Below are 26484 nucleotides of genomic sequence, written 5' to 3' on the forward strand. Positions count from 1 at the left end.
GGGGTTATCAAAATGAGATGTTTAAAACATTACAAGAATGTTCTCTGAACTCTTTCAGCTTGGGTCTTCCTGGGTGTGGAACTTGAACATGCCCATGGGCTCTGCTACACTCCACGAACCTAGCTCCTTCTGGCTTAGATGTTCTTCCAAATGCCACCCAGTCATGGTAGGAAAGTAAGAGGTCACCCATGTGCACATCTATGGCTTTTAGAGTGGAAGCACTTTTAGCAGAGGAAATTTGTATTAGTTATATTAATAGAACCTCTGTTGTGGACACTTATTCTGGCATAAGAATGCTGGTTTTCATTTCAGCTTATGGCATTTGGCTCTATAAGTGATCCTGGCAATTACAGACTGGGAAGTCTAACATCAATACCAGGTAAATTAGTTAAACCTATAGTAAAGAACAGAATTGTCAGATGCAGAGATGAACATAATTTGTTGGGGAAGAGTCAATATGGTTTCTGTAGAGGAAAGTCATGCCTTACTAGAAGGCTTTGAGGGAGTCAACAAGCATGTGCACAAGGGGTATCCAGTGCATACAGTGTACTTAGATTTCCAGAAAGCCTTTAACAAGATCCCTCACCAAAGGCTCTTACACAAAGTAAGCTGTCATGGGATAGGAAGGAATATCCTCTCATGGATTGATAACTGGTTAGAAGACAGGAAACAGAGTAAGGATACATGGTCATTTTTCAAAATGGAAAGTGGTGTCCCCCAAGGGTCCATACTGCGACCAATACTATTAAACCTATTCATAAATGATCTGGAGAAAGGGTAAATAGTGAGGTGGCAAAATTTTCAGATGATACTAAATTGCTCTAGATAGTTAAAACCAAAGCAAACTGCAAAGAGCTTCAAAAGGATCTCACAGAACTAGGTGACTGGGCAACAAAATGGCAAATGAATTTTAATGTTGATAAATGCAAAATAATGCATATTGGAAAACAATCTCAACTTTATGTACAAAATGATGGGGACTAATTACCACCCAAGAGAGAGACCTTGGAGTCATTGTGGATATTTCTCTGAAAACATCCACTCCATATGCAGCAGCAGTAAAAAAAGGCAAAAAATGTTCGGAATCATTTTTTTTAAAAGATAGGGAATAAGACAGAGAATATCTTATTGCATCTGTATAAATCCATGGCACACTCACATCTTGAATACTATGTGGTTGCCTCATCTCAAAAAAGATACCTTAGCATTGGAAAAAATTCAGAAAAGGGTAACAAAAATTATTTGGGGTTTGAATGGCGTTCATATGAAGTGAGATTAAAAAGACGTGGACTTTTCCACTTAGAAAAGAGGAGACAAAAGGGATAGGATAGAGGTCTATAAAATCATGATTGGTGTGGAGAAAACAAATAGAGAAAACTTATTTACCTGTTCCCATAATATAAGAACTAGGACTCACCAAATGAAATGAACAGGGAGCAGGTTTAAAACAAACAAAAGGAAGTGTTCTTCATGCAATATACAACCTGTGGAACTTCTTGCCAGAGGATGTTGTAAAGAACAGGACTTTAACAAGGTTCAAAAAAGAACTAGATACATTAATGGGAGGATAGGTCCATCGATGTTTACTAGCCAGGATCGGAGGCTGGGAATGGGTGACAGGGGACGGTTCACTTGGTGATTACCCATTCTGTTCATTCCCTCATGGCATTGGCCACTATTATAAGACAGGATACAGAGCTAGATGGACTTTTGGTTTGACCCAGTATGGCCATTCTTCTGTTCTTAGCCAAGTTAACACCTCACTAAGATGAATGAGGCAGTTGACACCTCTCAGAGTTAATGTTCCAGGTTTTCTGAAGATTCATCTGGACACCTCTGCATCTGTTACATTAAATTCATATTTAGTGAGGTTCTTAGCTACCATAATAACTAGAGAGTTATTTGAACAAAAACGTAAGAGCCAAAAGACAAAATAGGTTCAGAGAAGTGACAATATGACATGAGCACAAACAGAATTTACAAGCCCTGCTTACACGAAATACCCACCACCCTGAACTTGGCATTAAAAGCTTTTTGTTAGCTATTTCACTCAAAATTAAATTATAGTGCCCATGCCTTAGAACTGGGAACATTTTCCTCTTTGACTTTGTACAGCTCTGAATAACAACAGTAGTGCTGTAAGCAGTAATAAATTCAATGCTAAAAACAACATGCCCCAGATGGTAATGCAACATTAAGGTTGCATAATTAAATACTTGTAAGTCAGAAATGTGAATGTTAGGGTTCAATGCACAATTTACAAAAATCTGTAACAATACACAATATGCTTGTTCTGCATATTAGCCATTTTAAAGTAGTCTTCTACTATTAAGGGTTCCTACATTTGGGGGTATTTTAGTGTTTAGACTATATTCTCCAATGGGAAACACTTTTAAAAGTTCGGTTTCCCTTTCCTTCACTGACATCATAGTATAAAGTACTCAGAGCAGTTCTACACTACCACTTAAAAGTTGATCTAACTTGTGTCACTCAGGGATGTGAAAAAGACAGGTTACAGTGATCTAAGCATTGTCCACACTGGTGCTCTATCAGCAGGTAGTAGACACTCACCTACTGACACAGCTTCCACCTCTTGCAGAGATGGAGTAATTACGCCAACAGGAGAATGCTCTCTCATTGGTACAGAGTTTCTTCAAGAGATGTGCAGCAGCAGCAAAATTGTATTGGTGCACTGAAGGGAAGTTGCATGTTTAATGTAGCCCTGGCCTCAGTGGAATACTTTTTATAAACAGCAAATACTAAATTGCCTGCACAGATGTGTAGGGCAAAGTAACGTTCTCACTCGCCTCCTCATTGTTTGGCATGGGAAAGGGCTACTTAGATCACAGCTCCTGGATTTGAGGGAGCACAAATGCTGCGAGACAGATATTTCTACTCAGGGTGGATTAGAAGAGGAATATGCAGGGAGGCGTGAGATGTAGGTGGAGTCTTGGCACCTGGCAGGCACCATGACTGGCAGCATTGGGGCACAGGTAGAAAGTCCTTCCTTCATATTCCAGCTCACCTTCATAAAGTGTGTCTGTCCCAAATGCAAATTGTGCCTCTGAGACCTTGTCTGTATTTAACACTTAAATCAATGTAGCTGTGTCATTACACAGGAAGGTTAGTTAATGACGTAGTTAAGTCCACCTGACTCCCACTCTAGATTCTGATAGGTCAATGGAAGAATTCTTCTCTTGACCTTGCTACCACCTCTCAGGGAGATGGATTTCCTAGTGTTGTAGGAAGGGTCTGTACTACAGCTGTAGTGCAGAAATGCCCTTAAGTAAATTGTTTCCAAGTGCTTTGCTTGAGAAAAGAGATGGCATATGGCTGCAATAAGATAGTTTTGCAAATAGTGTGGTCCAGCCCTATTACTTCAGAAGTAGGAAGACCAGCTGTCAGTCCAAGTCATGAAATCTGTCTCCACCCAAGCCTCCTTTACTGCTTACTTTCAGGGGTCACATAGCTCACAAGCTATTTATTCTGCTATATATTTCACTGTTACCATCAATAAAATCCAAGCAGAACTTAATCGCTGGTAGATAGCCATAAATGGTGTAGTAATGATCCATAACAGCATTTCACAGGAAGCTTAAAATTGATGATGACTCACTAGCTCACCTGTTATTCTGGAACTATACAAACACATCTTTAATACATGTAACATTTTGTCCCTCCCCCCGCTAGCTAATTTCTCCTTCCCACATTATATGTGTACATGGAGAAATCACATTTATCAATTAGCCACTCCCACCACATTGAGCAGGCAATAGACCTACTATTCAGAGAATCAAGGAGCAGTCATTTTACCACAGTCAACATAAAAGGGGGGAAATGATAACCCTTAGCACAATGAAAACATCCAGTGGAGGACACCCAAACTTCCCTAGCATTGCCAGTTAAGGCAGAACTTGTCTTGGGACTTGGTGCAGAGTATTTGGGGACCACAGAACTCCAAATTAATATCTAGACATTGTTCTAGAACAATCTGTGGCTGCATTTATGTGCAGAAAGAATGGCTGTCAGCTTACTGCAGAGCTGGATTCAAGGGATGGAGGACAGCACCAATACTTTGGTATTACGTTTACCAATTGTGAACCCAAATACCATACAGTTGTTTACAAAGAGGAGAAATGTAACAGCAAAACTCCTTCAAGCGAGCCTACAGCAGGGATAGTAGCACTGATATTAGGCTGTATACCAGAGGCCCTTAATGAGTAAGCTAAAGAAGCAACTTCATAGCCCATCCACGAGACTGGCATGACACTTCAGCAGGTGAGATTTATCTTCTCCCTCTCTCTCTGGCCACTGTCAGAAACAGGACACAGGTCTAGTTGGACCACGAGTCTGAGGCAGTATGACATTCCTACATCCCCTCTCATTCCTGTTAGATGGAGGCTGGTCAGAAATTATAGTCACAGCACACACCCAGGCCTGCAGATAGGGGAGGGGAAAGGCGCAGTTGCTCCAGGGCCCACTGTTTCTAAAGGGCCTGGAGCTCCTGGGTGCTGTGGCTACTGCTGCTGGAGCCCCGGGCACTTTAGAATCACCACCAGAGCACCAGGGAGCATGCTCCAGAGCCTCGCGTTCTAACTGGCTCTAACACTTGGTGAGTATGAGGGGCCACAACATCTGGGTGGCACTGGGGGCTAGCTGCCCCCACCCCTCCCCTTCCACCTGAGGTTTCATCCTTTGCAGGAGCATGGAGGACATTGCCACAACATAGCCCAGGGGCCTGGAGATCCTGTCAGCTCTCCTGAGTACACTGCAGGGAAGTTAGATAAAAACATATTCTTGCTGGAAGCTTGCAGCATAGGACACTATTTTATTCCTTAGTTTCAGAATGACAACACACAAGAAACCTAAACAGAGAGTGAGAAACCAATGGCCTCTGAAGGCAGCAACTATGAGGCATAACTGCCAACCTTTCTGTGAGCAGTTTTTTCCCCAGATTGACCGCCTGCTTATTGACACAGATCCCCTGGCTTTAACCTGCAAGCAGGACCAGGATACCCCTCACATTTAGGGTGTGTCTACACAGCAAAGTTATTTTGGAATATTGGCTGTTATTTTCAAATAACTATGTGAGAGTCTACACAGCCATTCCATTAATAACAGACAGCTTATTCTGAAATCTGTAAACCTCATTCTATGAGGAATAACGCCTATTCCAAAATAGCTATTTTGAAATAAATAGCTCCACTGCTGTTATTTCAAAATAGCCCCTCACCATGGCCATTCTAAGTTATTCCTCCCCAGTGCCTCCTGGGGTACTAAATTGAGATAGCACGGCTACATTAGGGAAACCTGCCTCAGACTAATTTTGAGGCTTCCCTGTAGTATAGATGTGCAATTTTGAAATAAGATATTTTGGAATAAGTATTCCAGAATAGCTTATTTTGAAATTAATGTGCAGTGTTGAGGTAGCCTTAGAGAGCTAGCATGTCATTTTTAACCAGTTTTCAACACAACACAATCCTCTATATACACACACATATGTACATGTCACAGTGTGACCCACAATATGCTGCATCATAAGGGTAGGACACAGTCTCACATTACATCTTTTTTTTAAAAAAGGAAATTTGCTATTATACTATGTGTTATACAGTAAAATAGCAAATTTCCTTTTTTTTAAAAAGATGTAATGTGAGACTATGTGTTGTGTGTATGTGTATGGGTACAGCCCATACTTATAATTAATACTAGAAGATTTCTTTTTGAATTAGGTCTTTTCATGCTACTTTGAAAAATCTTGTGTAAGGTCAATGGCAAGAAAGTGAGGGAGACGTTTCATATCTTTCGTTTTCAATTAAATGTCATACTACTTTATTGACATTTTAGAAGGTGGTGATTCTTAAAAGAGAACAATAATTGCACATTGCAACACATTGAAAGTCATCCTGCAGTAGGGGAAATTGTACTTCATCTGAAAAATTATTCTTCACCGAGCTTTCTGTTTTGTACTCTCTCCATCAGACTTAAGGAGTAGCGGTCTCAGACATGAGCTCCTTGACATTAACAGCCCTTTAACTGTCAATTCAGGTCATCTATGTTGAATTATTCAGTAGCTTCACAAATTAAGCACTGAACCACTCTCCAAGGTTACTTGTTGGGGAGCTGCTCCTGGGCCTGCCAAATACTACAACTGGGTGGAATAATTATAGGGTTAAATGTTGGCCCCCTCTTTTTTTAAAAAGGTAGGCAGATGGAAATTGAAGATGGATGAAATCAATAGTCCCTTTTGGTGCAGAAATTTAGCATCGCTATATTCAGAAGCATGACCTTCTGTGGTGCTCATTTTCTCAACAGAGAACTACATTGCTAGTCATGTTCAATGAATTTTTAAAAAGTAAGGAAGTTGTGGGGGGGAGGGTATGTCCTTGATAGGTCATCCCTCACTGATTTAATTGCTGCATCGTCAGACAAGATGGTATTTAATAAGAAGTAAAGAATGGAATTTCAGAAGCACACGCATTTCCAGTTTTAAATCAGAGAGATAGATGTCAGTGAAGAAGCAGTGTAATAAAGCAGTTGAGAGTTTAAAAAAGAAGTCCGACATACTAAAAAAAGAGGGGGAATAGTTAACTCAAATTATACTTCTGAAAAATAATGCTGAAAGCCCTCCCACGGATGACTTTGGACAACAAGTACGGGGCCTAATCCAAAATCCCTTGTCTTCAATGGGAGTCTTTATTTACTTCAGTGGGCTTTGGATCAGGGCCATCGTAACTTTTTGTGGAAATTAAAATAAGACCAATTAACCCCTCCCTATTTAAGACCCTGAAAATATTGGCTTATTTCAGAGGAGCTGAGCACCCATAGTTGTCATTGTGCTGTTGGTGCTTGCCCCACTGACCATTAGCCTACAAGGCTCAAGGCTCCAATTTGCCCAAATTTGTTGCCCCAGTTCAGCAAGGCACGTAACTCTACACTAACACGCCTCACATGCTTAAAATTCAACAATTAATAAGATGCTTTTCTGGGCAAGGATCAGAGAGACTTTGCCACTTTGCAAAAGTAAGTCTTCGCTTAAATCCATATTTAGGTACCAAAGTAATGACTTGATCCCATGGTGTTAAGTATTTTAGTAGACTGTACCTAAGAACTCTGCATGATCAAATCCTTACTTAGCAGCCAAACACGGATAGACACGAGTAACTTTGGCCATTCAAGATTGCACATGTTGGCCTCTGTAGCAGATTGTGTACTTGAATCTTTTTAGAGATAGTTAATACGGTTTTATTGGACTAAAATCATTATTATAAGTTAACATCTCCGTCATATGCAAGTCTAAAAGGTTGCCTTTTAGGCCGAAATGTTGAACGGCAACAAACACTGATGTGAAGCTATTCAAATGCCCAAGCACAAGCAGAAATTGGAGTAAGCTCTTTGAAGATTCCCCTGTGTGAAGCTTCAGGGCTTGTCTACACTTAAAAAGCTACAATGGCAGAGAGTATCACTTTCAGATACCTATTCTCCTATTGGCACAGGTAATCCACCTCCCTGAGAAGCAGTAGTTAGATTGATGTAAGAATGTTGCCTAAATGGAGACTCAGACCAGCTTAACTACATCACTCAGAGGTATGGACTTTTCGTATCCCTGAGTGATGTAGTTAAAGCCAACCTCAGTTTCTAGTGTAGATCAGACCTTAGTCTCCCATCACAGAAAAAAAAAGGGGGAGGGCATACAGATATTTAGGTATTTCAAAAAATATCTCTATGTACAATTATACTGAGCCTGTAGAAGAAAAGGACATTAAATAAAAGGAAAAAAAGCAAGGCTACACTTGAAAATGTCTGGAATTATTCCTCCTTGATAGGCAGGCCTCAATTTGTTTTTTTTAAAAAAGGGTATGAAGTACCTGGACAAGAAATCTGTGAAGCGGGAAGAATAATGCATAATTGTGCCAATATAAAGAAAGAAGAACAGCCTTAATCAAAATTTCTGCCCCTTAAATTCAAATTAAGTACTAACTCAATGTTGAGAAGTGGAGTTTAATTCCAGAAGTCTACTGGTATTTATCATTTCCTTTCTTTGTAAAAATTAACTTTGTAGTTTTGACAAACACCTATTAGATAAAACTTGTAAAAATAGTTACTAATTTTTAATGAGTCTGCTTATTACAAGGCATCAGGCTGAAAGCCCTGGAGTCTGAATTCCACAAAACAGGCCAATATAGGCTTTTACGCACAATCCCATCAATGTGCTTCAGCACTGAAGCAGAGAAACTAATCAAAGGAGGGAGAGAATATTTCATTTTCCTAGGCCAATTCAATCATTAGTCTTTTCGCCAAAAATGTCAAGAACAGTGCCAAGTTGTGCTGATAGTTTGTATGAGTTGGTTCCCTGTCTATTACAAACTGGATTGAAGTCAACAAGTCAAAGAGGGCACCAACCAGCCAGACATTAATAATTTTTCAGTCACTGTTAACCCTTGTTGGATTTCAACTGTGTTCTCTATATTTTTCAGAGTTACTCTGATTCACAAGCCACCAACTTCCTCGTTATAGTAAGCCATTTCAAGTGGTGGAATAAAATATATGCTGTATGACTAAAACAAAGGGAAAACCTCAAAATGTTCTGCTTGGGAATAGATCCCAAAGCTTAGATATTGATTCAGATGTAATCTGAATTTCTCCAAATAAATGTAGTTTAAAAATACTAGACTAAGTCTCACAAAGATTTTCATCAGAAAATCCCAGTCTTGTCCCAGTCTTCTCAGAAATACCCCCGTAGTCTCTCTTGCTGCTTTTTCTGTCTTAAAGTTTTATACTGTTGCCCATCACCATATCACATGAGCCATATTTATTAGAACATCAATAGTAAAATTCCTAGTAGGGTTCAGAGTCTCTCTCTTTTCTTTCAGATTCTGCTTGGGATATGGAATTTTCCAGAGGTATAGGTTTGTTGTCATCATTCTGTTTATGTGGGGAAAGCTCTCGACTAGCTAGTGTAGACCAGGGCTATTTCAAAATGACTCCCCTTATTTCAAAATATCAAGTGAAACATCCACTCTACCAAGACCATTATTTTGAAATAACGGGCTGGTTATTTTGAAATAACTCCTGTTTCATGAGGAATCATGCTTATTTTGAAATTACTATTTCAAAATAGCATTAAGACACTCATCTGCTGCTATTTCAAAATAATTGGCTTCCAGAGGCCTCTCATAGCTGCTCCTGTGGCCACTCTGGCCAACCCCTGACAACTACAATGCTCGCCTTCTCATGTGGAATTTAAAACTCAAAGGCCGACGGCTTGTGGCACCAGGACAGCCTTGCTAGCCTCATACCACACAGCACCCTTCACTGGAGCCATGTCAGACCCCAGCTCTCCTCCTGCACCCTCCAGAATTGCCAGCACCCTCTGATGCCTCTAGCCAGGGACAGAAGAGAGCATTGGCCTGGACTGGTGTGGAGATCCTGGACCTCATCGAGGTCTGTGGGGAGGAGACTAACCTCCAAGATATCTGCACCAGAAGGAGGAATGCTAAAGTGTATGACTGGATGCCCACCAGCCTAGTAGAGGAAGGACACGAGGACCCTCAGCCAGGTCTGCATGAAAATCAAATAACTTTGGCAGAACTACACTAAGGCCGGGGAGCAAAGTTTTCACTCTGGGGTGGCACCACACACCTGTTGCTTCTATGAGCAGATGGATGCCAGCCTGGGAGGGGGTCTGGTCACCTCCCCTTCCCCTCCCCCTGCATTGTCATTGTTGACTCTGGCCAAGACACTCCTGGCGTCAGCTTCCACAAGGGTGGGTCTGTGGAGGAGGAGGATGACAATGAAGAGGAGGAGGAGCCAGCCAGCCAGGAGCTGACCCTGGAGCCAGTCTTCCCACTCTCAGGATGTTTCCCAGGGCTCAGACAATCCCGGTGAAAGCACTTCAGGTGAGTTCCATAACTTTCCTTATACACACGCGGGGGCAGGCTGCGAGGGGCTGGGTACTTCTCGCTCAGCCTTCTTGGCCTGGGGTCACACAATAGCTAGTGCACAAGGGTGGAGCACCAGTCTGGAGCACTTGGTGCCATGACGCTCTCACAGAGGAACCCCTCGCTCCTTCTCACAAGGTTCCTGAAGAGGCCTGCCTTACTCTGGCCTCCGTGGTGGGCTCTGTCCCACAACAAGCCACCACTAAGGAGGCTGGGGTCTAGAAACACACGGCACAGGCTTATGCCCACACTTGGGCAGCATCCACTCCCCATCAAGCGCAGCAATGCAGCGGAGACTGGTCTCTGCATGGGAACCTGCCAGGGATGGGAGAAGGAAGAGTGGGGACCCCCACTAGCATTCTCTCCAGCAAGCGGCCTCTGCTGCTCACACCCATCTCCCCCAATCCTACCCCTCCACAACGGATAGAGAGAGAAGTTTTCTGTCTGTGGAATGCCGCCAATGCTGGACCCAGTATGTTCAAGATACAGAAGGAAGCCAAGCCACCCCATTCCCCCCCTCCCATCTGCAGGCTCCTGTGCTAGCTGGCACATTCCAATACCTGCTTGTCTCCAGCCTGTGGGGGTAGTGAGGCAACAGATGGCCTTGCTCAAAGCACATCGCCATTGTCTGAACCAAGACCTTCGGTGTAGGCTGAGATTAGGACAGGCTTCATACACAGTGTCTCCTGGGATGACTGCCCTTTCAACTTTTCTTCACAGCTGGACTAGCTGCAAGCGTGGCATGTCCGCCACCTCCAATACCATATTCCCGACTTTGTAGGATCTGCCACAGAAAGTGCACCAGGGAAGACCTGCTTTGGGACCAGATCTGCCTACAGTCTCTCATCCAGAGGATCGATGAGGAGTGCCGGGAGCTGGCACCAACCACAAGCAGCGCTTGACTACCCAAATAAGTACTGGCATGCATGTTCTGGAATAGGCTTGAGTTCTGGAATATGCAGGCGTCGTGCGCCTTCCCTGACCAGCCTACGTTAATGTCCATGAAGCATCTCTTGTAGTCTACCAGGGCCTGCAGCACCATCAAGAAGTACCCCTTCCTATTTATATAGGACAAGGCACTGTGGTGGGGGCCATCACGGGGATGTGGATGCCATCTATGGCCCTCTGGCTGTTGGAGAAGCCCATGGCAGCAAAGCCATCTGCAGTGGGGTCGATGTTCCCCAGTGATGACGTTCTGCAGTGATATGGTGGTGATGGCCTTGACTATCTGCAGGAACACGGCCCCAACCATGGATTTCCCCACGCTGAACTGGTTCCCCATGGAGCAGTAGTCATCCGGCATGGCAAGCATCCAAAGGGCGACGGCAATGCACTTCTGCAGTGGGATGGTGGGTCTCATGCGGGTGTCCTGAGGGCAGGGATGAGCCACTTGCAGAGCTCTAGTGAGGTGGCCTTCTGCATATGGAAGCTCTGGAGACAAGGCTGGTCATCCCATCTTTGCAGGACAATGCGTTCCCACCACTTGGAACTGGTTTCCCTCTGCCAGAAGCAGCGTTCCACAGTGTGCAGGAGATTAAGGATCATTTGCTGCAGGAGGAGTGTCAGGGCCTGGGTGAAGAGGTTCCCTGGTCAGGGCTGGTCATCATTGTCCTGAAGCAGCATGTGGACAGTCTGCATGAACTGTGCCATGAGGTACAGCAAGAGGCCAGGGAACCTGGCACTGCTTTGCAGCAGCTCTGACTCCATGTTGTAAGTGCTTGGGAATCCACAAGGGCAACCAGAGCACATGGCGTGAGTTTGGTGTCTTGCAAGAAGGTAGGCAGTATAGGAGTGGCGTGTGAGATGAAGCTGTACAGAGGCATGTGTCTCAGCAAGGAGCTAGAGGAAGTGTCTGCTATCCTGGTGCCCTCTTCGGAGTGCTTCCAGGGGCATTAAATCTGATGCAGGCTCCAAACAGTGTGGATGCGTTATTTCAATGCTGCTTTGTAGTGCGGCCATGCTATTTCAAAATAGTTATTTGGGGAGTAATTATTTTGAAATAAGTTATTTTAAAATAACTTCGTAGTGTGTCTACACAGCACAGTTATTTTGAAATAATGCAGGCATCTACACAGCAATTCCGCTATTTTGAAATAAATATGAAATAACAGATGGCTTATTCCAACTTCTGTTATTCCGATTTCGGAATAACAACTATTCTGAAATAGCAGCCGTGGAACGTCCACACTACAGCTATTTTGAAGTACAGCCTCTCTTGGAGTTATGGACCAAACACTTGACCATAACTCAATCTGTTCGTAACTCGGACCCCATTGAGTTACATACGACCACACTGTTCATAAGCGCAGGTCACGTTCATAACTCGGGGACCGCTTTTACGACTGCTTCATGGGAGCTTTGGTTGTAAGTGCAAACAGTTGTAACTCGACCATTCACAACTCGGGGAGTGGCTATAGCTATTTCAAAATAGCTCCTCCCCAGGGCCATTCAAACGAAATTACTCCCCAGTGCCTCCTGGGGCTCTAAATCAAGGTAGCATGTCCACATTAGGGAAACCTGCCATGGACTAATTTTGAGGCTTCCCTGTAGTTAGATGCACTATTTCAAAATAAGCTATTTTTGAGTATTTGTTCTGGAATGGCTTATTTCAAAATAAGTGTGCAATGTAGACGTACCCTTAGTGTAGACATGCCCTTCAAAAAGGAAGGTCTTCCAATGTAACCTAACAATCAGATAAGCTCTTTTGGATCCCTTATCAGAGCATTATGCTTATACCTAGCAGTTGCGTGTTTCATTCTGGGCTTTGTGATCTGCATTGTTTGAAAGGAATACCAATTGTCTAGGGGGTTCACATATAGCAAAGTGGTCTTAAGTTTATATGGGATCTGATCTATCCCTTTTTCATCGTCATTTTGCCCTAGTTAGAGCCAGGAACAGTGCATGAAACAGAAAAATACCAAACTGAAAATGCGAAGTTACCAACATTTTTTCAAACCTCAAGATTTTGGGTTTCAGTTCCAGTTTTAAATTAACTATTGGCTCAGGTATTATTTTATCTGAAACAGTTCAGCTTCTTTATGAAACTGACGTGAAACACATGAATATCAAGAGAGTCAATATCCCAAAATCTCATAAGGAATTCATTTATTAACTGCTTCCCAAAAGTATTAGCCACACTGACCTTTATTATTGAAAATTGGTGATGGTAAGAAATACTAATGGAAGATTCATCAATCCATTTGCACAAAGTGTTCTGCTTACCATAAAGATCCCTCTGGGTTTTTTTTTTTTCCCCCTAAGTGTACTTTCAGAAGAACATCAATCCTACCCATCGCCTCTCTTAGCTATATGCAAAAGTTACCAAGACAGCAGTATGCATCAAGATAAGCTCTATAGCTACAGCGAAGGGTATTTGTTAAAGTCGTATTCTTTTCATCAGCAAAATATTTCTTTAAACAACAAAGGACATTCCAAAAGAATATTTCTTCTTGTAGGTCTGAGGTGGTTTACAGAGATCCAGAAAACAGAAGCACATTTTTAATTTCACCTAAGGTTTTCAGACTCACAATTGCTATAGAGTAGTGAGAGGAGGTGAAAGGGAAATTTTTACAACCAGTTGACTATACTCCATTTCCTTGTACTCTTAGGCTATGTCTGCATTGTGCTGTCTTGCACAATAACATATGGAAATAAGGCACGGCAATGAATATCACTGTGCCTCATTGGCATACTTACTGAGCTGCCATTTTTGCGCAAGGGGCTTTTGCTCAAGGAGCAGTCTACACTGCTCCTTCTTGCACAAACCCCCCCCATATGTTATTGCGCAAGAGAGCGCAATGTAGACATAGCCATGATATCTTAGGTATATAACCAAAGAACATCAAAACTGGTCTAATGAATACAGCTGTGTAAGATTTCAAATGTTAATTTTATAGTGAATCCACACAAACCCAGAATATGAAGCATGGAACAAAGGGATTGCTGTAGCAGATCACATCAGTGATCTATGTAGCCCAGTATCCTATCAATAAAAGTGATCAATATCAGAACTTCTCCTGTGAAGTATCAAGGAATTGTTAAGTGAGATTTTGTAATGGCCATCCAATGGGAAAAGTTACTTCCTTAGCTCTTTAGATGAAGCATGTTCATGCTTCGGGGCAAACATGAGTTGTACGAATGTTTTTAACCCTTAATTTTGTGACTGTGGATGTTATTATCCATGTGAAAAAAAGTGTCCAATCTTTAAGTGAGTAGGATAAATGACAGTGTCCCAGCATTACTTATTGAGCCACTGTCATTATAAAACAGAGTTTCCATTAAAAAAGATAAATAAATTGTGGTCTAAATGTATTGCTAATATTTAAGTACAATTAGTTTATAGAAGAATATGAAATGATTCTCAATAGTCCCATTGCTATTCACACTTCAGTGTTTGAAGAACTGGGACACAGAACTTTGCATAAATAGCTCAAATTAGAACTTTTAACTGTAAAGGGATTACACAGATTCATTCCCAAAATTAAATAATTTTGAAAAGCAGTATGAGTGCTTCGATTTGGTATATGTATAATTTGTGGATTAGAAATCACCTCTATTTAAGAAAAAAATGAGATTGTAATAAAGATAAGTATAAATAATACATACTGAACTTCAGCGGGTAGCCGAGTTAGTTTGTACAGGATAAATGTAAAAAAACCAAAAACCCAACAAATAGTCTGGTAGTACTTTAAAGACTAACATGATGGTATCATTAGCTTTCGTGGGCACAACCCACTTCTTCAGATGACCGGAGTTTTGAGATTAGGATGTGCCAGACCCAAAATACATAGGGGAGAAGGGGGCTGAAGGGGGAAAAAAGGAAGGGGGCAGGAAACAAGGAACAGAGGGTATGAACATATAAAAGGGGGGAAAAACCCAAGTAGGCAGAACTGGTAACCTATAAGCACCTAGAGATTGGACAGTTTCAGTGCCTCATGGTTACAACAGCATTAGTAAAAGGAATCCCAGCAGTCTTCATAGAGCACTGGATCAGGCCAGTGGATGTGTGCTACTCTTTAGTGCAATTTTGATAGAAGGTACATGTAGGCAGTGGCCTTTTAATTCAGATATGGTTTAACAGCAAGCACTATGAAAATTGGAGAAATTCCCAGAAAGTCTCAGACCTATGGAGCACATCCAAGAGGCAAAGAACCCAGAATTGGAATACAAGGCAATTTCAAATTGGGTATTCATACAGCTATCACCACATGGGCGCTCACCCAGTTATTTCTGTATTTTGAGGGATGCAAAGCTACAATTCTATGGTTATTCCATCCTTTGGGAAGGGAGCGTGCTGACAATGCATTTACAGGTAGATGAAGATTTGATCCTCCTTGCGGTAATAAAAAGATATAGCTTGGTTATCACCACACCAAGAGCTCTTTTAGCAGCTGCTTGCTGATGGCCCATCTTAGGGCCTGCATGTCTGAACTCCCTTGTTTCTATTTCAGGAATGGCACAGGCCACAGCCATATCCAGATAAACATAAACTGGGTAGCGAAATTGAGCTAACAGTACAAATTAACCCTGAAGAGTAGTGAGAGATGAAGGGACTAATCCAGATCTTCAGTCCAATTAGCCTCAGGAATAGGTGTGAGAAGTTGAAGATGCCAGGACACAAAGCAACTCTGGCATAACTTCACAGAAATCACTCCAACCAAAACTATGTCTTCGGGCAGCCTCCCTTCTGGGAAATGGAAATAGGTGTCCCCATGTAAATAGCAAATCCTCCAGCCCCAACATCAATCTGTTCTCCAGCCCAGGCTATCCCAGTCCTGCCTTTGATATGCTGCCGCACAGGGGTTCTACGTCACTCAGGGATCACATACAACACGCATGAGTGACCTTAACCACACCCCTCTGTCAGTCACACTGTGCAGTGCAGCAGAATCGTACGAGAGCAAAAAGGGTCTGTCTGACCCCACAACGGAAGGGCTGTATTTGCCAAACCCATAACAGAACTAGCAGGAAAGGAAGCTAAAACGCCATCATTATGAAAAGGTATTTCACAGCACTTGTTGGACTCTGGAGACATTGAGAAGCCTAAAGATCAGACAACACGCCGATGACACGCATGCATGGATCACAGTAAATGTTGCTTGAATGCATCAGTCCAACTTATTGTATCATTAAAAATGTGGCTCTAAAGTATACACAGGCCTGCTGACAGAGGGTACAAAGGGGACAGCTGCCCTAGGGCCCCGTGATTCAAAAGGGCCCAGATTCCTGGCCACTGCTACTGCAAAAGCAGCAGCTGCCAGAGTCCTGCCACTGCTGGAGCGCTGTTCAGAGTGCTTTGGGTGGCTCTGAGGGCTGACTACGAGTGCCTGGCGCAGCATGCTCTGGCCAGCGCTGAGGACTGACTGCTCCAGCCACACACCTTCTGCCAAAGGCCCTGTCCCTTCTGGGAGCTGCCTCCCCACCTTGCCCTGAGGCCCGGCAAATCTTTCCAGAGTAGTATTACTCTAACTTATTAGAATATTTACTAACAACTTTACTGTATTTTTATAAATTATGACCAATCTGCAAATTATCCCCTCGTGTAATTGTTGTATATGGAGTATTTATTGTCTCTTGCTATTTGTTCTGTGTTCCAGGTGCACTTGTATGAAGATTTAAGAAAACAGTAGATTCACTATTCTTTTCCAACAGGAACTTGGCATCTGCCATTTGTACCTTTGAAAATCTCCCTGTGGGCCTGATTCTCATTTATGCTGGTGTCCATTTGCGCTGTTCTGGCCCTGTACGGTGCCCTTTGGTTGCATTTACATTCACTTTTAAGTCCACATTTTACTGCCACAACAGTGAAACTGGACAGAGTTAATGAGAATCCTGCCCAGTAAATCTTAAATATATCAAGATCTGGAGCATTTCTAAAAACAGAGAGAGTATTGAAAGGCCCAATACTCCATTTTTGTAAACACAGGTCAGTCTTCTCAAAGGTCTGTCTTAACTATTCTACTATTTTTCTCTTCAATATTATACTAAACAAACTTTTAAAATGTACAACTATTTCTTTTAGTGTAGTTTAAGTTCTCAAGAAGTCACCATCTTTATTTTTAATGAGTGTGTGCTGTAGTTCAGATCAGGCTTTCTTGAGATTCTCAATTTAAAAGAAGATAGGATGCTCACTTTGCAAACAACTAGGTCATGTCAGCTTTAAGAGTGATTTACGTGAAAGTTAAAATGAGCATTAATTGCCTTGCACACATTCTTTTTAACAGTAGGTTGTTTGCAGGCTTTCCCTCCAAAATAATTGCCATTTTAATGATTAGGGGAATAATAATTTCTCATTTACTAAAAGAACAAAATAAAGTGCTTGAAGTCTGGCTTTAAAGAAAATTGTAGCTTAAAGCAATGTGTTAGGAGTTGTACACTAAAAATCCAAAGATGTGGTGATGTTTTTTTGAATAGGTTTGATTTGCTTTTCATGAGCATTTACACAGGTCTAGCCATAGTGAAAAGTTTTTCAGCATTTGTTGCAATAGTTACCTTGCTGGAATTCTTAAAAGCTCTCCCCATTAGTATTTCATAGAGTGACCATATTTTTTCCTATGCTGAATACGGGACACCTGGTAAAATTACTCATATTCAGGTGAGATCAATAGCAATCATTCAGAATTGTGCAGTACAAACATTCAAATTAACATCAAGTTGACTGAGTCCCTGTTAAACAAATACTTTATAGCTGGATTCTTATCTTACGTTCTTATCTTTAAGATTTTATAGTTCCTCTCCCCCTGTGAACACACACACACACACACACACACACACACACACACACACACACACACACCCTCTCAGACAAGAGGGTTGACCAACCAACCTGACCCTTCGTGGCTGGTATTTTCCACCCTCCTTACCTCTCTTGATACTTGGAGCCACATCTTCCTGAGGCAACACATGGGGTGCACCGGGGTCCCTGGGAAGCGATGCATGTGGCAGGGGAGCATATGGAGAAGCATTAGGGTTGGGGGGACATGAAGGGGTTTAGCAGTAAAAGGCAGCAAGAGAGAGTATGTGAACAACTGAGGGTGGGCATCAGAGACAACAAGTAACCAGCCACCATCTGGCACCTGCTCACACTCACCCGCTCCTTGCATTGCAAAGTCAATGTACCTGGAAACAGGATGGGAGAGGGAGGTCCTGCTGGCTGAGAAGGGGGCACCATAACCTGCAGCTTTGCCCCACCGCCAGCTTTACACACCCACACGATCCCCCGCTCGTGCTGGTAACTTCCAATGCCTCCTATTTCAGGGGAGTTCCACTGTAGCCATGTAAGCTGGGACAAGACAGATCAGCCTTAGAAAGGCATAGGGAGCGGTCTCCGTGTGCTTTTTCAGTTATGATTTTAGACTCTTTAATTCAGATAGAACATCAAACCCAAGATGTCTATATTTAAAATGAGGTCTGAATTATACACATGTAATGATACAGAACTTGTTGCTGTCTTTCACAGACAGTGGCAAAATGTATTTGTGATTAAGGACCCTAAAGCACATACAGTCTTAGAAGAGGAGAGGTGATATACAACAGTAAATTAATATTAACTGAACTAAGTACAGCAGTTCCTATTTCTTAGATCTCCCACTCCATTTCCAGAAAGTACTGCATTACCAATAAAGTCACTTAAACTTCAGGGATAACAATGACTCATCCTTCTGGATACCAAGCTTTTCAAAGCTCAAGGTTATTATCTCTCTTCTTAGGGATTGTCTGACCCTTGTATTTGTTGGATAACAGTCTACTTTAAGTGCCTATGAAATGATAAGGACGAGAGACTGTGTTCTAGCCCAACATGTCTTCCAGTTTTGGTTTAATCTGGTATCCTAGATCATACTTTTTACATCCTATCTTCAAAAGAAATTCTAGGTGAATCTTAGAGTTTGTTTATCCAGTGTCTTAGCCTGCGTTAGTAGGGGTATAAGTTTTAATGTGCAATAGCATGTCACATGCTAACTTGCTTGTGTGGACCCTGGTGATGCGTGCTAGAAGTCTCCCAGCATTCATTTATGTAATCCTGTTACTATATTATCACACACCAGGAACTTTTTTTGAGTGGCAGCCAGTTAGTGTGAGACACAGGAGTTTGCATTAGAACTAACTAGACAAAGGTGTGACTAAGGTACAAGGGTGACAAGCTCTTATAGCCACCCACCCCTGAAATACCTTACCAGGGAAGGCAGGTATGTGTTACCCTTTCCTTCATGCAGTCCAGCTCACTAGTTACTTCTCAGGGTTTGTTGGTTTGTTTTGGCGGGGGGGGGGGGGGGGGGGTCAACCGCCATTGACCAGTATAAATCTGTGCCTGCATTAAACTTATCAGAGATATGTTTGGATGGTGGAAAACTCTAAATTCCTGGTTGCAAGCCATGTCAATTTTATCCTTGGTCTTGTTTTGTGTGTTTTGCACCTTTAAATGAAAAGCATGCTGCTGCAGATGTGGCTATAGAATTGTGTGTGTTACTAGGGACACATATGTACACAAACAAACAGCATACACTTGCTTTTTCGCTCATGGAGACTTAGATAAAGGGAGCCACAAATGTAAAAGCCACCCTGACTCATATTATGTTGATCCAGCTGGAGGAAGAAGTGACATTCAGATGCATAGACCACTGCCATTGGAGCTGACAGAATGTACCCTATTGCACCATTATCTGTCTCTCCCTCTGATACACACTTTCTATAAAGAAACACTATCAAGCAGTTGGGCAATTACAGAGGATCTCACAGAGGAAAAATTAAAATATCTTCTATGACATAGTGGAGATAAACACAGAAAGCAGCTGTTGTCAGGACTTCCCCTCAGTTTGATACACTCTGGAAACACAACAACAACAACAACAAAAGAAGAGCCATTTCAAACACTGTTCTCTGGCCTTGAAAACTTGAGGGGGTTTTACATCTAGATTTCTTGCCCACAATAAAAGAAACAAACAAAATCTTTCTTTTAGAAACACTTTTCTTTACAGCTGCTGATTACCATTATCACAACTCCTCAGCCGTCTGACTTTTCCCAGCATGCTTTTCTGCCAACTGACCCTTCAATTATGGCAGAGACAAAGAGCTGAAGTGCTAAAGTGGATTTTTGGCAGCTGGTCTCTATTTACTGCATCTCTTGTCCCTGTGAGGCAGCTACATCCATGTACTCTTCCTCTGGGAGGTCTCCAATGGGTCAGAGTTGCTGCGTGCTAGTAGGCGGTAGCGTGGGAACCGTGCTTAGCCGCAATATGAATGCAACACAGTCTGCCTCCAGTGGTGTCAAACACACACACACACACACACACACAAAATTGACATTTAAAGAAATATCCAACTTTTCCCTTAGGGCTTGTATCTGCAGAGCATCCCAAGTACAGAGAGTGCTAGAAAGAATTAAGGAATACTCAGCTTAAGGCTCTGATCCAGCAAAACACTACAGCAAGGGCTCAATTTTAAGCCCAAGAGCAATCCCATGTTCTGGAGAGAGGCATAGGCATGTTGTCAGTGACAGAAAGTAAGATAAGAGGCAGCATGGGATTTAGAATTATCACCAAAATGTGGAATGCTGCACATTACATAGCCAGGTGATCTTCACATTGTTAAGATTCTGTTTAAATGGCTCATGGACTTCTTGCTAAAGTTACAATGGTAGTAGCAACTAATATCATAGCTGATAAATTCAGTATCCTCAGGGCAGTTATAAATGAATACCAAATACACAGATAATGACAGAATCTGAAAATGTCACCATAGCATTGAATCAGTGACCTATATAAATATTTACAATTTTAAAATACTACCCTATAGCTTTGTGTTTCATTACAACTGCAGTAATTGTTAGAGACAATTCAAGATACTCCACATTGTCTTAGTTCATGGAAATAAATAAAAATAGTGTCAGTCCTGACAGCGGACAGATCTCAAGGTGCTTGACTGCAGGGCCCCTCTCTATGCCTAAGCATTCTTGCTAGCCTTTGTATTAGAGATATCATGAAAAATGTCAGATCTCTGGTTAATTCCTCCACATTTTATATTTAATTATTTCCCAGCCATCTCTACTCTATGTCTATTTTTAAGCTATACCATCCAATAACCACCACAAGAGAGTCTTACCCAATACACGTGTCAGGACTGATCCCCACTCTGAAACTCCGAATGCAGAAGGTGGGGGCTCGCAAGAGACCTTAAAAAAATATACCAGAGCCTTTAGAGGCTCTGGTTACAAAAACTCCCCCAGTCACCGATTCACTGACTTTGGGGTGGGGGGGAGCAGAGCTGCCCCCCATCAAGTTATTTTATCCCTAAAACTGTGGGGCGAACACTTTAATTCTCCTCTAGGGATACCCCAAGCTCTTTTGCGACAGAGAGCTTGAAAAAAAGAAGAGAGAAAGACAAGCTGCAGTCTCTGGTGGCTGACCTCTTGGTCTGAGGCATGCAGACAGACACACCTTCTGTACTTTCCAGGACACAAGAATCAAATCACCACCTTAAAAAAAGTTATTTTTATTACAAAACAAAAGATACATTTGATAAAGCATACTTGGTTGCTAGATGTTATGAAGCTGCTAAGGAAAACAAATTAAAACAGAAAATTTCTGGGAACAATTCTTAGATCAGGAATCAGCAACCTTTTGAAATCAAAGAGCCAAATTGTATCAAAATTCAGAACAAGTGGTCAACAAACAACCATATAAGAATGCCTATTTGCATAACTGAAAATACACAGCTTAATATTACTAATAATGGACATGATAATTAATAATAGCATAAATGAAACATTGTACTCCCAGACTTTATTTAATGGGACTTCTGCTGCTGCATCTTCTCGCACCCTTCTTTGAAGGTTACATCATAACAGGTCAAATTCAGGTTCATGAATAATTATGCATTTTTTAAATTTTGAATTAATTTTTCAATTTAAATTTAAGAAGTTGCATGCATTTGGAGAATAACAAAAGAGCCATATTTGGTTCCATACTGAGCCATATTTGGCTCCAGTGCCATGAACAACAATTTCCTTATTGGTCGACAGGGCTGGCCTTCTCTTTCTGACGTTTCCAGAGGAAGTGAGGGCAAGCCACCCCAAGAACTGGCAAGAACTTACTGGCCATAGAAGCAAGCCAGGGAGAAAGCAGTTTTCATTTGCTTTTGCACCTGGACCATTTGGAATAAGAAACATATCTTATTTGTTTTTCTTAATTGCTTTAGTAAATTATATGCAGAAGGGAAAAGTACTGGATTACAAGGCATAGAATCTGGAGCCTTTGCAAGAGAAAGATTAGTCTGGTGGTTAAAGATCTGAACTGTAATTCAGAAATTCTGGATTCAAGGTAGCAGAAAGAGCTGAATCTGATTCAATATCCTAAACTGCGACACATGCCCTGTGTGATCGTTGGCAAGTCACACTGTTTCCATGCTCCTGCTCCCCACCTGTACTTCCTTTCTTCCACCACTTGCCTACCTTGCCAAAATAGATGGTAAGCTTTTGGGGGGCAGGGACAGCATCTATCACAAACAAACCTCATTGCTGGTTGAGAGCACTAGGCACTGCCACAATATAGGTAATGATGAAAGAACTATAAGAGGACAAGTTAGTCCTTCATTTCCATGTCAAGTTGTGATCCTTACAGTCTCAAAGAGGACAAGTAACAATTGTATTGCCCATGTAGATATGACTATAGTACAGTGAGAGATAAAGAGATATCTTTTAAAAAGTGGAAGTCAAATCCTAGTGAGGAAAATAGAAAGGGGCATAAACTTTGTCAAATAAAGTGTAAAAATGTAATAAGATAAGCCAAAAAGGAGTTTGAAGAATAGGTAGCCAAAAATTCAAAAGTACATCAGAAGCAGGAAGCCTTCTAAGCAACTAGTGGGGCCTTTGGACGATTGATCTGTTAAAGGAGCACTCAAACACGATAAAATCATTGCAGAGAAGCTAATGAATTCTTTGCTCTCGTCTTCATGGCTGAGGATGTTAGGGAGATAAGAATAAATTTGTCAGGCACATAGACAAACATGATTTGTTGGTGGAAAGTCAACATGGTTTCTGTAAAGTGTAGTCCTGCCATACTAGAGTTCTTTGAGGGAGGTCTACATACATGGACAAGGAGGATCCAGAGGATACAATATACTTAGATTTCCAGAAAGCCTTTGACAAGGTTCCTCACCAAAGACTCTTAAGTAAATTCTTATGGGATAAGAGGGAAGGCCTTTCATTGACTGATTCCTGTATTTTAAACCAGTTAACAAAGGGTAGGAATAAATGGTCAGTTTTCAGAATGCAGAGAGGTAACTAGTGGTGTCCTCCAAGGGTCTATACTGGGACCAATCCTATTCAACCTATTTATAAATGATCTGGAGAAAGGGGTAAACACTGAGGCTGTGTCTAGACTACAGGGTTTTGTCGACAAAAGTGGACTTTTGTCAACAAAACTATACCTGTGACTATGCTACCACCAAGTTCTGTCAACGTTATGTCAACATAACGTTGACAGAACTCAGCAGTTTTGTCGACGGTGGTAAACATTATTCTATGAGGAGTAACGCCTTTTGTCAACAGAGTTCTGTCTACAGAAGGCATTATTGCATCTACACTGTCCTTTGTGTCTACACTCTCATGTCAACAAAGCAGCTTGCTTTGGCAACAGAACTGGATGTAGTCTAGACGCTCTTTGTCGACAGAAACTTTGTCAACAGTATCTGTCGACAAAGCCTCTGTTGACAAAAGCCTGTAGTCTAGACGTATCCTACAGTGCCAAAATTTGCAGATGATATCAAACTGCTCAGGATAGGTAAGACCAAAAGCAGACTGTGAAGAGCTTTAAAAAGATCTCACAAAACAGGGTGATTGGGCAACAAAATGGAAAATAAAATTTAATGTTGATAAACATAAAGTAATGCACATTGGAAAAAATAATCCCAACTATACATACAATATAATGGGGACTAATTTAGCTACAACTACTCATGAAAGAGATCTTGGAGTCATTGTGGATAGTTCTCTGAAAAAATATCCACTCAGTGTGCAGTGGCAGCCAAAAAAAGTGAACATAATTTAAAAAGGGATAGAGAATAAGACAGAGAATATCTTATTGCCTCTGTATAAATCTATGGTGCACCCGTATCTTGAATACAACAGATATGGTTGGCTCATCTCAAAAAAGACATAGCATTGGAAAAGGTTCCAAAAAGGGCAACAAAAATGATTAAGGTTTTGGAATAGGTCCCATATGAAGAGAGATTAAAAAGACTTGGACTTTTCATCTTAGTCTCCTCTTTTCTAAACGTAGATCTATAAAATCATGACTGATGTAAGTCTATAAAATCATGACTGGTGTGAAAAAAAAAGTGGTTAAGGGAAACTTATTTCCTTGCTCCCATAATATACAAACTAGGGGTCACCAAATGAAATTAATAGGTAGCAGGTTTAAAACAAACAAAAGGAAGTTTTTCCTCACTCAGAGCATAATCAACCTATGGAACTCTTTGCCAGAGGATGTTGTGAAGGCCCGGACTTTAAGAGGGATGAAAAAAGAGCTAGATAAATTCATGGAGGTTAGGTTAATCAATGGCTATTAGCCAGGATGAGTAGGAATGGTGTCCCTAGCCTCTGTTTGTCTGGAAATAGATGACAGGGGAGGGATCACATGATGATTACCTTCTGTGTTCACTCCCTCTGGGGCATATGGCACTGGCCACTGTCAGCAGAGAGGATACTGGGCTACATGGACCTTTGGTCTGACCCAGTATGACCATTCTGATGTTCTCATGTACAAAAAATCAGAATGCGCCTCATCTGAACTTGCAAGTATGAATCCCGTATATTAAACTGTTTTTCTAAAGGTAGCCTGTTAGCATAATGATTTTTCATGTAATCACTTCATGAACAAAATAGCTTATATCAGAGTTGGAAGAATCCACTTGCACTTGAAGGGGTCCCTGGCTATCAATCAAGAGAAGGTTCAGAAGGGGAGGGAGAAACATTCACCATTTGCATTACAAAAACAGAAATAATCCTGGATTCCCAAAAGGGTTTAATAAAATGATCTCCTCTTTCACCGGAAAATATGGATCAAAATTAATCCTCTTGCCTTAAAATATCCTTTTTAAAGATTAGGTAAAGAATCCTTTTAGACGGTAATTAATATCTGGAAGTGTTCGTGTATCACAGGATAAGCAAGCTCCCAGCATTGGAGAAGTGTGGCTTTTTTTCAGACCAACAATATCAGACTTGTCCTATTACAATAGCCATATTAATCTATAGTTTGTGCAGAATTTAATTTTGCCTTTTGCAAAAAAGTACTCTATTAAAAACTGCAAAAGCTTAAAACTCAATGCTCCCTGTGGTTTAAGAGAAAGTGTTAATAAACATTTCCTCTTTGCTTTTTTGCACATTAATAGAGACTAGGAAGTAATATTCCCACTCAATATAATATTTAGCCCTTTGTAAAAGATGAATGTAGATATGTCTGGCTTAGCATGCATGTCCTGGCAAGTTAAAATATAGTAGCACTTCAAGAGTTAAGTCCCTTCTGCAATTAATTCATGATGCATTGATCTCTGGTCTTCTTTTGTAAACCCTCTCTCAATTTTGGTGTCTTTCCAAAAAGTACATCCTGGAAACAAATTAGCTATAGTGACTTAAATACATATGGTTTTATTACATTTAGTTTATTTTTTATTACTGTAAAAGAACAAAGGCAGAGACAGTTGTTGCTTTTTCAGAGACACAATATCCTGTGGGAATGGGCAGATGGTTTCCTGACAGTATAATCCAGATTCATTACTGGATTGATTTTTAAAAAAACAACCACCACCACAAAGCTATCTAGGTGCTTTGACTTAGCACTAGGGGTTTTCAGGCATGTTTCTAAAATGTATGAAAGCCTTTTAAAATGTGCAAATTAATAACTCCTGAAGTATAACCATTTGAGTCCTATTTAGTTTTAATGCAGATCCCAAAATTCTGTCAATAGGATTTCTTCTGGCATTCAACATTAGCTAGATCATTACATTACTAACACATTGAAAGGCAAAAAGCACAGCCCACTGTTTAAAAGTGAGGAACGTTTGTGCCTTTAGCCTCAAAAGAATTCCTTTCCAAAATGATATTTCATCATTCAGATAGGGTAAAAGCAGTATCAATAACATTCATTACCTGTTAGCAAGTCAGTTGTCACCACAGATGGAGCTGAAGAGAAACAACAGTGGATTTCAAAGTGACAGCCTATTGATCAACTTAATCCACGCTAAGTGAACATCCAGATCAACTGCAGCTCTGAGTGAGGGAGAGAATCTCTTCACTTGAGAGCAGATTCCCCTGGATGCCAATTTTATAGCACATTCCAAATGAAATAAAGAGGGCTCTGTTTTCCCCTCCCTGCTGACAAGATCAAATGTTGTTATCTACAGCCACCTGTCTCTGAGCCAAAGTACCCTTTCCAAGTCAAAGCAGTTTGGGTGTTGAAAACAATGTAGGCTTAATTGATATTATATATCTTTTTGTAATGTGCCATCAGTGCATCAGATCACAGCTTTTTCTAACCAAGAGCTCCCTGAC

The 26484-nt window shown here is 41.4% G+C and overlaps 1 protein-coding gene across 1 annotated transcript in view; it reads right to left on the reverse strand.

Moving 5' to 3' along the window:
• SHISAL1 (shisa like 1) overlaps nucleotides 1–26222 on the reverse strand; it is a 294094-nt gene extending 267872 nt beyond the window's left edge. Inside the window, exon 1 of the mRNA XM_014575796.4 lies at nucleotides 26083–26222. The gene's annotated coding sequence lies outside the window, so the exon portion shown is untranslated. The remainder of the gene's footprint in view (nucleotides 1–26082) is intronic.
• Between the last annotated feature and the right edge of the window lie 262 nt (nucleotides 26223–26484).

Source organism: Pelodiscus sinensis, chromosome 1, assembly GCF_052426305.1.
Source record: "Pelodiscus sinensis isolate ZL-2025 chromosome 1, ASM5242630v1, whole genome shotgun sequence".
Classification (NCBI taxonomy): domain Eukaryota; kingdom Metazoa; phylum Chordata; order Testudines; family Trionychidae; genus Pelodiscus; species Pelodiscus sinensis.